Here is a 9,269-nt window from a genome sequence, read left to right as displayed (position 1 = left end):
TCTTAATTGATATTGGGTTCACAAACCCCCCTCACTGATGTTATAAAATATCAAAGAGCTTCCTTTTTCCCCCTCCCTTGCCTTCAAACGATAATCTAGCAGCTTTGTAGGTCAGCAAGCCTTTTGGTTTTTTGGGTTTTGTTCAAGGAACTACATGCCAATGTAATAAGGATTTTATCAGAGACTTGAAGTGGTAAATCTGTGGAGAGAAGCCAGGAGAAAATCGTTATCAGTAGATGTAAACCTAGAGAAAAGCAGATTTGAGAGAATTAACGAAGCTCTGGATGCTTTCAGAAGTGGAATTTTTTCAGAAGCTGGAATTTTACAAAATTTAGACACTCACAAAATTGGGCTACTTTGGTGTGAATAATTTGCACTTTTAGGCCCTAACATTCACAGGGATTTATAAGCCTTCTGCTCAGGGTACAAGTTCTGGCTAATTCTAATGAGGATGGCAAGAATTCAGACCCTGTGATTTTCTTTAAGGTCCTTAAGCTGTTCTCTGCACAGTACCAGTTTGTTTTGGGTTTTTTCTGCTATCTCAGCTTCTTGTCCTATCTGTCAGAGGTTTTTATGCAGGTGAGCACCCTTTTCTTCATGGATCAGTTATTTACTGTCATAAAATTCACAGTCAACAGGCAGTATCTCTATATTCCTTCAGGTATCATGAAGGTTTTATCCTTGATACATCATGAAAACAAAATAAGGGTGATAAAACTTGATAGAAAGTGCAGACAACACAAGTGGCCCATCAATTTCCTACTTTTTCCAGTTTTCTGTTGTACCATATCTTTTACTCTGATAACCATAACTTGAACGGATTCCTCATCAGCATCTTTATTCCTAACAGAGATGCAAATTCTGACAGGGTTTTTTGCTGACAGACCCATTGGCTGTTAATATCTCTTTTTTCAACTTCAAAAAAAAACCAAAAAACAAAAAAATAGACAGAAGATGTACATGACTGCGAAATGTAGCATTCTGTTGTCATGACATTGATTATAGATTACAGAAGGATCCTTTACTTCTTGCTCTGTAAACATTGCAGTTTAGCACTCTGAAGCAACAAACATGACAGTGAGTGTACTGGTGTTACCCCGTGCATCACACCAGATGTCTGCAAGCTGTTTTTTTATGGCAGATATTTGCAGGCCTCATAGGAAGAAAAAATTGAGAAAACAGATTTCACAGTACTTTAACCGGTAGATCCTTGAAGGGTAGAGTTGCAAAATATTAACTGTTGGATATAGTTTAATTCTATCCAACAAATCTCATTTTAGATAAAGTACTAAGAAAAATCACCCAGCCTTTCCTGGCCTGACTGGAAATGGAGCACCTGGGGAAGAGGGAAGACGTTTTTCTGGAAGGCATTATCTTCCAGTGAAGAAGATACAGATGTGTGTTACAAAAAAACCCCAACAACAACAACAAAAACCCAAACAAAAAACCAAAAACAAAATCAAAAAACCCCCACAAAACAAAAAGGCACCATTTGAGAAACTGAATAATTGGAACAGGCCATTGAAAGGTATGGATGTTTCTGAAAATTTTGAGGATAACTAGAATAGGGTTTGAAAAGGGAGATAGATTATCAAAGGCTGGAAATATCATTAAAAATTCTCAGAAAAAAAGCAACTGAAAAAATAAGATATGAAACTAGAGGAACAATAGAGATTAGAAAGGATTTTATAGCAACAGGAAGCAACCAGGGATGGGATGGACACTGGAATTTTTTCCATGATATTCAATGGAGAATATCTTCTACACCCTATTTCTTGTGGTCTTCATCACAGTTGAGTTTTCCATTTATGACTCCTCTCACAAAAAAACTTGTTAATAAATCCTTAAATATGTGATGTATTGGAAGAATGGAACTCTATTTCAGCAGGGTGAGGAATAGTGTTTAACTCGAAGATGAATACATTTTTTTCAGCTGCATAATAAAATCAAGCAGATTCAAAAAGTACGTTGTTCAGCTCTATTTGAATCCTGCTGTGTTACGAATTTTTCACTAGATGGAGCAAGAGTATCCTTCTTAAAACTAGCGCTTCACTAACCTTCTGTGCCAGAAATTTAAAATATGCAAGGATATTCTGAGCTAAATAAGTATATTTTATAAATGGAGCATTCAAATTTGGAAATGCATATTTATTCACTTTGAATATTTTTTTTTTATTTCTGATATGCATTTTTCTAGCTCCAATACATCTTAATAATTAAGAAAATATAGATATTATAAAAAGTAGAATTATTAGTTTTAGTTCTTTTTTTTAACCTCATGTTAATGAATCTTATATAACTGATTGAAAAATTAACATAGAAAACAGTCCAGATAACAATTTTGTACTTTACATTTCTTTTTGTTTAACGGATGTAATAAGAAAGAAAAACAAATCCTGGCTCATTTGTTACGTAGATACTTGTCTGGTTACAATTTTTCAAAATGTATTTTTACATAAATGCAATTTTTTGCAATCTTTTATTTACATTTTATGTTTAATCTATTTTTAAGGTAGATTATTTTAAAAAGTAGTGATATTTAAATGAAGAAATAAATTTAAAAGTCTTCAGTCATGGTCTTAACATTTTAAATTCAAGAAAGTGATAATGCTTAGAATTTTTCAAAATATGGCATTTTTTTCAAAGAGATATCTTTGGTCTTCCACTTCAGGCCTAGAAAAGCCTACCTGAACATGTGTTATTCTGATGGTTTATATTATTCCTGTTATTTTTCAATATTGCATTTGTTCTTGTCTGATGTTTTTTGAAAGAGCAATTGGTTACAACAACAGGCAGAATTAATTAATAAAATTAATTCAATATATTACATGCTGATTTGCACCAAGGATTAGTCTGATAATTTGTTTACTTCTTTTCCACCACAGGTAGCAGTACTAAAATGGTGTTTGTATAATTATGTGAAATGATTAAAAAAATAACTATCAGATACAACGAGGACAGCTTAAGACTGTTGCTGGAAAGGGTGATAAAATAAATCCTAACTTTAGAAAGAAAGCACTTAGAAATTATATTCTGTTACATCTTAATAAGTGCTTTGCTATCTACGTAAACTCTTTGGTTGATTGATTTCCCTCTGACACACAGAAATCTCATTGATGAATTAATCTCAGTGCCCAGTGAAATGGCAGAGCTGATTTTAAACAATTACTGTGTATTTTTAAAATCTGGATGTAGAGTCCTTTGAGTCCCTTGGTCCATTACTGGTTAAACCAAACCATATCTCAGCACTGCACCACAGTGGATGACTGAGCTGCCAGAACACACCATCATGAGGACTTGAACACCAGAAGAAATGCACAAATACTAGTAGAGATAAAATTTCTTAATACCACATTGTCCCGTTGTCTCAAGTCCTTGGAGAATACTCAGACTCCAAAAATTGACCTTTGACCAAATACAATATTCACAAAAGAAATTACCATCTCTGTTTCTCTTTTCCAGAGCAGTACTATAGTTCATGTGGCCATAAATGAGTTAGCTTGGCTACCAAATAACCTGCACTAGAGCACAAGAACCTTGGACTTCAGCTCCATCTCATCTCCTCTCTACTTTGCTTTTAGAACTTCATCTAAATACTTGCTTGTCCTCTTTACATTATGTAGTGAATATGTTTTAATGTCAGGTTCCAAGACATAGTAAACTAAGAAGATATCAACTCAGCTGGACAAGACTCCCCACATGATGCTGATAAATCTTTACATCCTTAGAAGTTTAGGGATTTTTTTTAAATTTAATTCTAATCACAAGTGAGAAACATGTAAATTTATACAGCATTTTTGTGACCTCACACATGTGGTATGATTATCTTCTGTGGTAAACAATTATTTATTCACTATTTGCACAAAATTATGTCTATTTAAAGAGAATTTCAATGAAAACCTTATCAGCTTTCTAAATGTAGATTGCTCTTTGGGTATCTATTCTCTGTCATACACAGTCTAGCTCTGTATCCCCTGAAGTTTCATTTTTCTGCACCAGTGAAATAAGTCTCCTTTTAGGCTACTTGCACCCTGAAATAAAAGAAGGAAATAAATGTTATTAAAATTTATAATTATTTCATCAATAAAATCTAAATTAAATCTAAACCCATATGCCTTGCTTCAGATTACAAGTTACAGGCAAACAGTCTGACATTATCCTCTGTGGACAGGGGACATTAAGAATGTTTCGTGTAGTCAGATTCTGTCTCTGCTGGAGGACTAGACAGGCCATAGAGCTCATTCCGTTGCCATGTTCCTGGAGAGATAAAAATAATTGTCTGAAATGTCATCTTTCTGTTTCTAAAAGTTGATTAGACAGTATTTCATATTAATTTTAATGTATTTCAGATTAATTGGTTGCCTTAACTGTCTCCAGGTAATTGCAGTCTTAATCATAGTCCACACAACCATACATTACAATATAAGTCAGTGAAACACATTTTTTTACCTCAGTTTTCAACAGTCAGAGAGGGAGTTCTGAGGACAGCTGCTTCTGGGGCTTGCAGAGAGAAATAGGAAGCTGAGTAGTTCCCCTGTAATCCTGGAGGGAACAGTCAGTGACCTGCTGAGCCACCTGGATCCTCACAAGTCTATGGGACCAGACAGGATCCACCCCAGGGTGATGAGGGAGTTGGGGAAGAGCTCTCCAAGCTGCTCTCCATCATTTACCAACAATCCTGGCTCACTGGGGACGTCCCAGATGACTGGAAGTTGGGGAATGTCACACCAATCCACTAAAAGGGACAAAAGGAGGACCCGGGACACTCCAGGCCTGTCAGCCTGACCTCAGTGCCTGGCAGGGTTATGGAGCAGATCATCCTGGGGGCAATCACACAGCACCTACAGGATGGACAGGGGATCAGACCCAGCCAGCACAGGGTTAGGAAGGGCAGGTCCTGTCTGACCAACCTGATCTCCTTTTATGATCGGGTGACCCACCTGGTGGATGAGGGGAAGTCTGTGGATGGAGTCTAGCTGGGCTTCAGCAAAGCCCCCACAGCATTCTCCTGGAAAAGCTGTCAGCCCAGGGCTCAGACAGGAACACTCTGTGCTGGGTTAGGAACTGCTGGAGGCCCCCAGAGAGTGGTGCTGAACGGTGCTGATCCAATTGGTGGCCGGTCACCAGTGGTGTCCCCAGGGATCAGTGCTGGGCCCAGTTCTGTTTAATATCTTCATTTAGATGAGGGGATTGAGTCCATCATTAGCAAATTTGCAGATGACACCAAGTTGGGGGGGAGTGTGGATCAGCTGGAAGGCAGGAGGGCTCTGCAGAGGGACCTGGACAGACTGGAGAGTTGGCTGATTCCAAGGGGATGAGGTTCAACACGGCCAAGTGCCGGGTCCTACACTTTGGCCACAACAACCCCATGGGGAGCTCCAGGCTGGGCACAGAGTGGCTGAGAGCAGCCAGGCAGAAAGGGACCTGGGAGTCTGGATTGACAGGAAGCTGAACATGAGCCAGCAGTGTGCCCAGGTAGCCAAGAAGGCCAATGGCATCCTGGCCTGTATCAGGAATAGTGTGGCCAACAGGTCCAGGGAAGGGATCCTGCTCCTGTACTCAGCACTGGTGAGGCCACACCTTGAGTCCTGTGTCCAGTTCTGGGCCCCTCAGTTCAGAAAGGAGATTGAGATGCTGGAGCAGGTCCAGAGAAGAGCAAGGAGGCTATGAAGGGATCCAGCACAAGTCCTGTGAGGAAGGGCTGAGGGAGCTGGGGGTGTTCAGTCTGGAGAAGAGGAGGCTCAGGGGAGACCTCATCACTCTCTACAACTCCCTGAAAGGAGGGTGTAGCCGGGGGGGGGTTGGTCTCTCTTCCCAGGCAACTATCAGTAAGACAAGAGAGCATGGTCTTAAGCTCTGCCAGGGGAGGTTTAGGTTAGATATTAGGAAAAAATTATTTACAGATACAGAGAGGGTGATCAGGCATTGGAATGGGCTGCCCAGGGTGGTGGTGGATTCTTCTTCCTTGGAGGTTTTTAAGAAGAGACTGAATGTGGCACTCAGTGCCATGGTCTGGTAACCACAGTGGCAGTGGACTTGATGGATCTCAGAGGTTCTTTCCAACCCAGATGATTCTGTGATTCTGTGAAAAATATCTCATTTTATTGCTATGATTTATTGTAGATACCACACATGTTAATTCAAGACATAACCACTAAATTATAACACTTTCAATCCAATGCAAAACTTCTCTAGTGAAGCATCTTTTCCTATAATCTTCTTAAGAAAAATCTTGTGACTTGTGACTTGCTTTTGGAGCTGTCTTTCCAGCTTAATGTGTCACATAAACTTGGTTGCATTAATTGAAGCAGAATAAAATTGGTTTATTTCTTGCTGTCACCCTTATGATTTAATGACAGAGGTGGGGAATATCAGGGTATTTTTCCTATGAATTTATACAGAGATGAACTTTACTTCAGAAATAAGGGGTTGGAAATGATGATAATATACTTAGTACTTACATGGTGACTTGTGTTTTCAAAACAAGTAAACAAATTTTAATTACTTATTTATCATGGTGCTACAGTGAAGTAATTATTAGCAACTCTTTTTTACAATGAGAGAAAATTATTTGTAGAAAACTTCAGAGTTTGAAGGGGTTATATTGGAACAATTAGTGTATTAGGTGACAGATAAGGCTTCTCACCTGTAACCAATTGCCTATTTTACCATCATCACTGAAATATCCATTAGCAAACTAAGTTCTTTGAAAACATCTGAAGAAAAAAAAATGAAGTTTGCACTACTATGTTTTTTGCCTTAATTCACTGCTCCAGACAGAAGCTTCTAGGTTAATAATGGTTTCCACTGAAATTTCAGCTTTTTGCACCACAGCTGCTAAAATGAATTTGCCTCTTAATCAATCTATACCGGAAATGTTTCTGTTAAGGCATTGTATGTCCTCTTCTCATCTATTGTATGATTTTTTATATATATTCAACGGAATTCATATGTTTTAAAATATACATATTCTTTCTTATTCTTGAAAGGTTTCTCAAAAGCCTCCCATAGGCTTCTGAGAATTTGACATTCTCATGAACGTACAAAGCAATTACATATAAGATGAACAACAAAGAAGAACAAAGAAACCTAAACCTAAACCTAAAAGTTAAAATTTTAGTTTCCATATACTTTTCTAAGATCTAGTTTTACTATGTACACAAATTCTCATTTTATCTCTGGGGAATGCAGAATACATTTTGTATCACTGTAGATTATATTACTTTTTTTTGGTCTTTTTGTCTTTTTTGAGCAAATGGAACATGAGTCAGCAGAGAAGGCCAACATGGTAAGGGGAATCTATTTACTGTTCTCAAGTGTATAATGAGAATTTATAGAGAAAACAAAACTGCCCTCTTCTCAGAATAAGAGAAATTCTGACTGGGATTGAGGAGAAAACCAAACCAAACAGCAGTTTACATATATACTGCAAAATACTGCGAGTGAGACCTTGACTGTGTCTGCCCAGTTCTGACTAGGTTAATCCAGAATAAGTGGAAAACAAAGAGGTACAGAGGAACCTTGTTATGCAACTGCTGCTGGCTTCATGTATTTTGTAACATTTTGAGGGCAGGAGATCAGAGGGTAACAGAATCCCTTGGGACAATCAGTAATTGGTCTCAGATAAGGAGAATGTCAAAGAAATTGGCCTGGGGCTGTGTGATTAGCAAGGCCATTGACAGATTATGTTTGCAGTCTAATTCAGAAAGCAATAAATATTAAAGACAATAGTCTCTAGTGGCTGGGAAGGGAGAGAACCACCATGAAAGACACATTGGGCATACAAAAACCAGAGCCTGAGGTGGAACAGAGGTGTGCTGGCCAAGGACCCCATCACACTGAGCAGCCAGGGTGTTTGGTTCCCTTGGTTCTTGGTTCAGGTCTACACTGACTGGACTGGAGGAGCTGGGCTCTGGTTTGTGAGGGTATCAACAGAATAGAAAACTTGGAACAGAAATCATTGCTCAGCTGCTACATCCATTCTGTTCATAGGAATGTTAATAACTTATGGAGTCTATGAGATGTACGGCTCTATTTTTGTGATTACCTCACCCAATTCACCTATAACACCACCTTTGGAGGCTTTAAAAATTCAGCTGGAGCAACTGTATCAAGTGTCAGCAGAGTTTCAGAACAGTCTCCAGAAGTCTACTCCAACCTACTGGATTCTGCAATGTCATGACTAGAACTTACAGATAAAACTTCAGTAAGTTGGTGTTTCATGACTTCTGACAATATTTGGCTGTATTTGTTATTGCAGGGACAGGAAGTACAATTTAAAGAGGTCAAAATCCTAAGATTTAAGGGTGCCTGATGAACATGTACAGTCACATTCTATGACCATCACATCGTATGTGGTATATGGTTAAAAACACAAAAGAATTGTTTGTTTATGTAAGTGCTAAAATGTAACTCACTGAGGAAAATAAAGAAACAAGAAAAATAATGTAGTTTACATATGATGAAATGCAACCCTCATACAGTTGTTCTTTGTGGTGTTTTCATTTCACCTAAACTTGCTACCATGCTCTACACTTTGCTTTATAATATAACAAGTAGCCCTACTTGTTTTATTTATAGTGAATTTAATAGCGAGTTAAAAGAGAGAAAATATTTGGCAAGGAAAAATAAATAGGAAAGAAAAAATAGTTGATTATGGTTGTGTGTTGCTTGTTTTATTTTTTTGGTTATAGCTGATCAGAAGATAAAGCAAGACAAAAAAAGAGGAAATTGAAGCAACATGGATGATACAATTTTATTGTTAGGTCAATCTCTCTGTGTTTGAAGATGATCAGGAAACTCTTCAGGAAGAAATGTCCAGAAACTTCCATGAATGACAAGTAAAAAGGATGTGAAAATTCTCTGTGCAGATCAGTCTTTAAACCAAGAGTAACCCTGTGTTCCCTTAGTATCATAATTTCTTTGGTTCCAAGAGGCCTGGCTCAGTGAGCTGGGACATTTTTTTAGTAACTGTTTGCCATATTGCACCTCCTGCAGTGACATTGTGGTGCACAACAACAGCAACAAAAAATTTGTCAGTGTCTGATGTAAGAATAGCATGTATCACAAATAAGCTTGTGGGACACTATACAGTACCTTTAATAGGACCATGATGAGGGATGGGATTTAAATGAAATTTCAGAAACCCTGAAATCTTGATGAGACTGATATTTTATTAAATGAAGTGAAAGACTTGTGGAATGACTGGTAACAGAAATGTGAAAATGTCACAGCAAATACAGTATATGGTTGTAGATTACATGTATATT

Source organism: Heliangelus exortis, chromosome 2, assembly GCF_036169615.1.
Source record: "Heliangelus exortis chromosome 2, bHelExo1.hap1, whole genome shotgun sequence".
NCBI classification, from domain to species: Eukaryota; Metazoa; Chordata; class Aves; order Apodiformes; family Trochilidae; genus Heliangelus; species Heliangelus exortis.
This window is presented reverse-complemented; position numbering follows the sequence as displayed.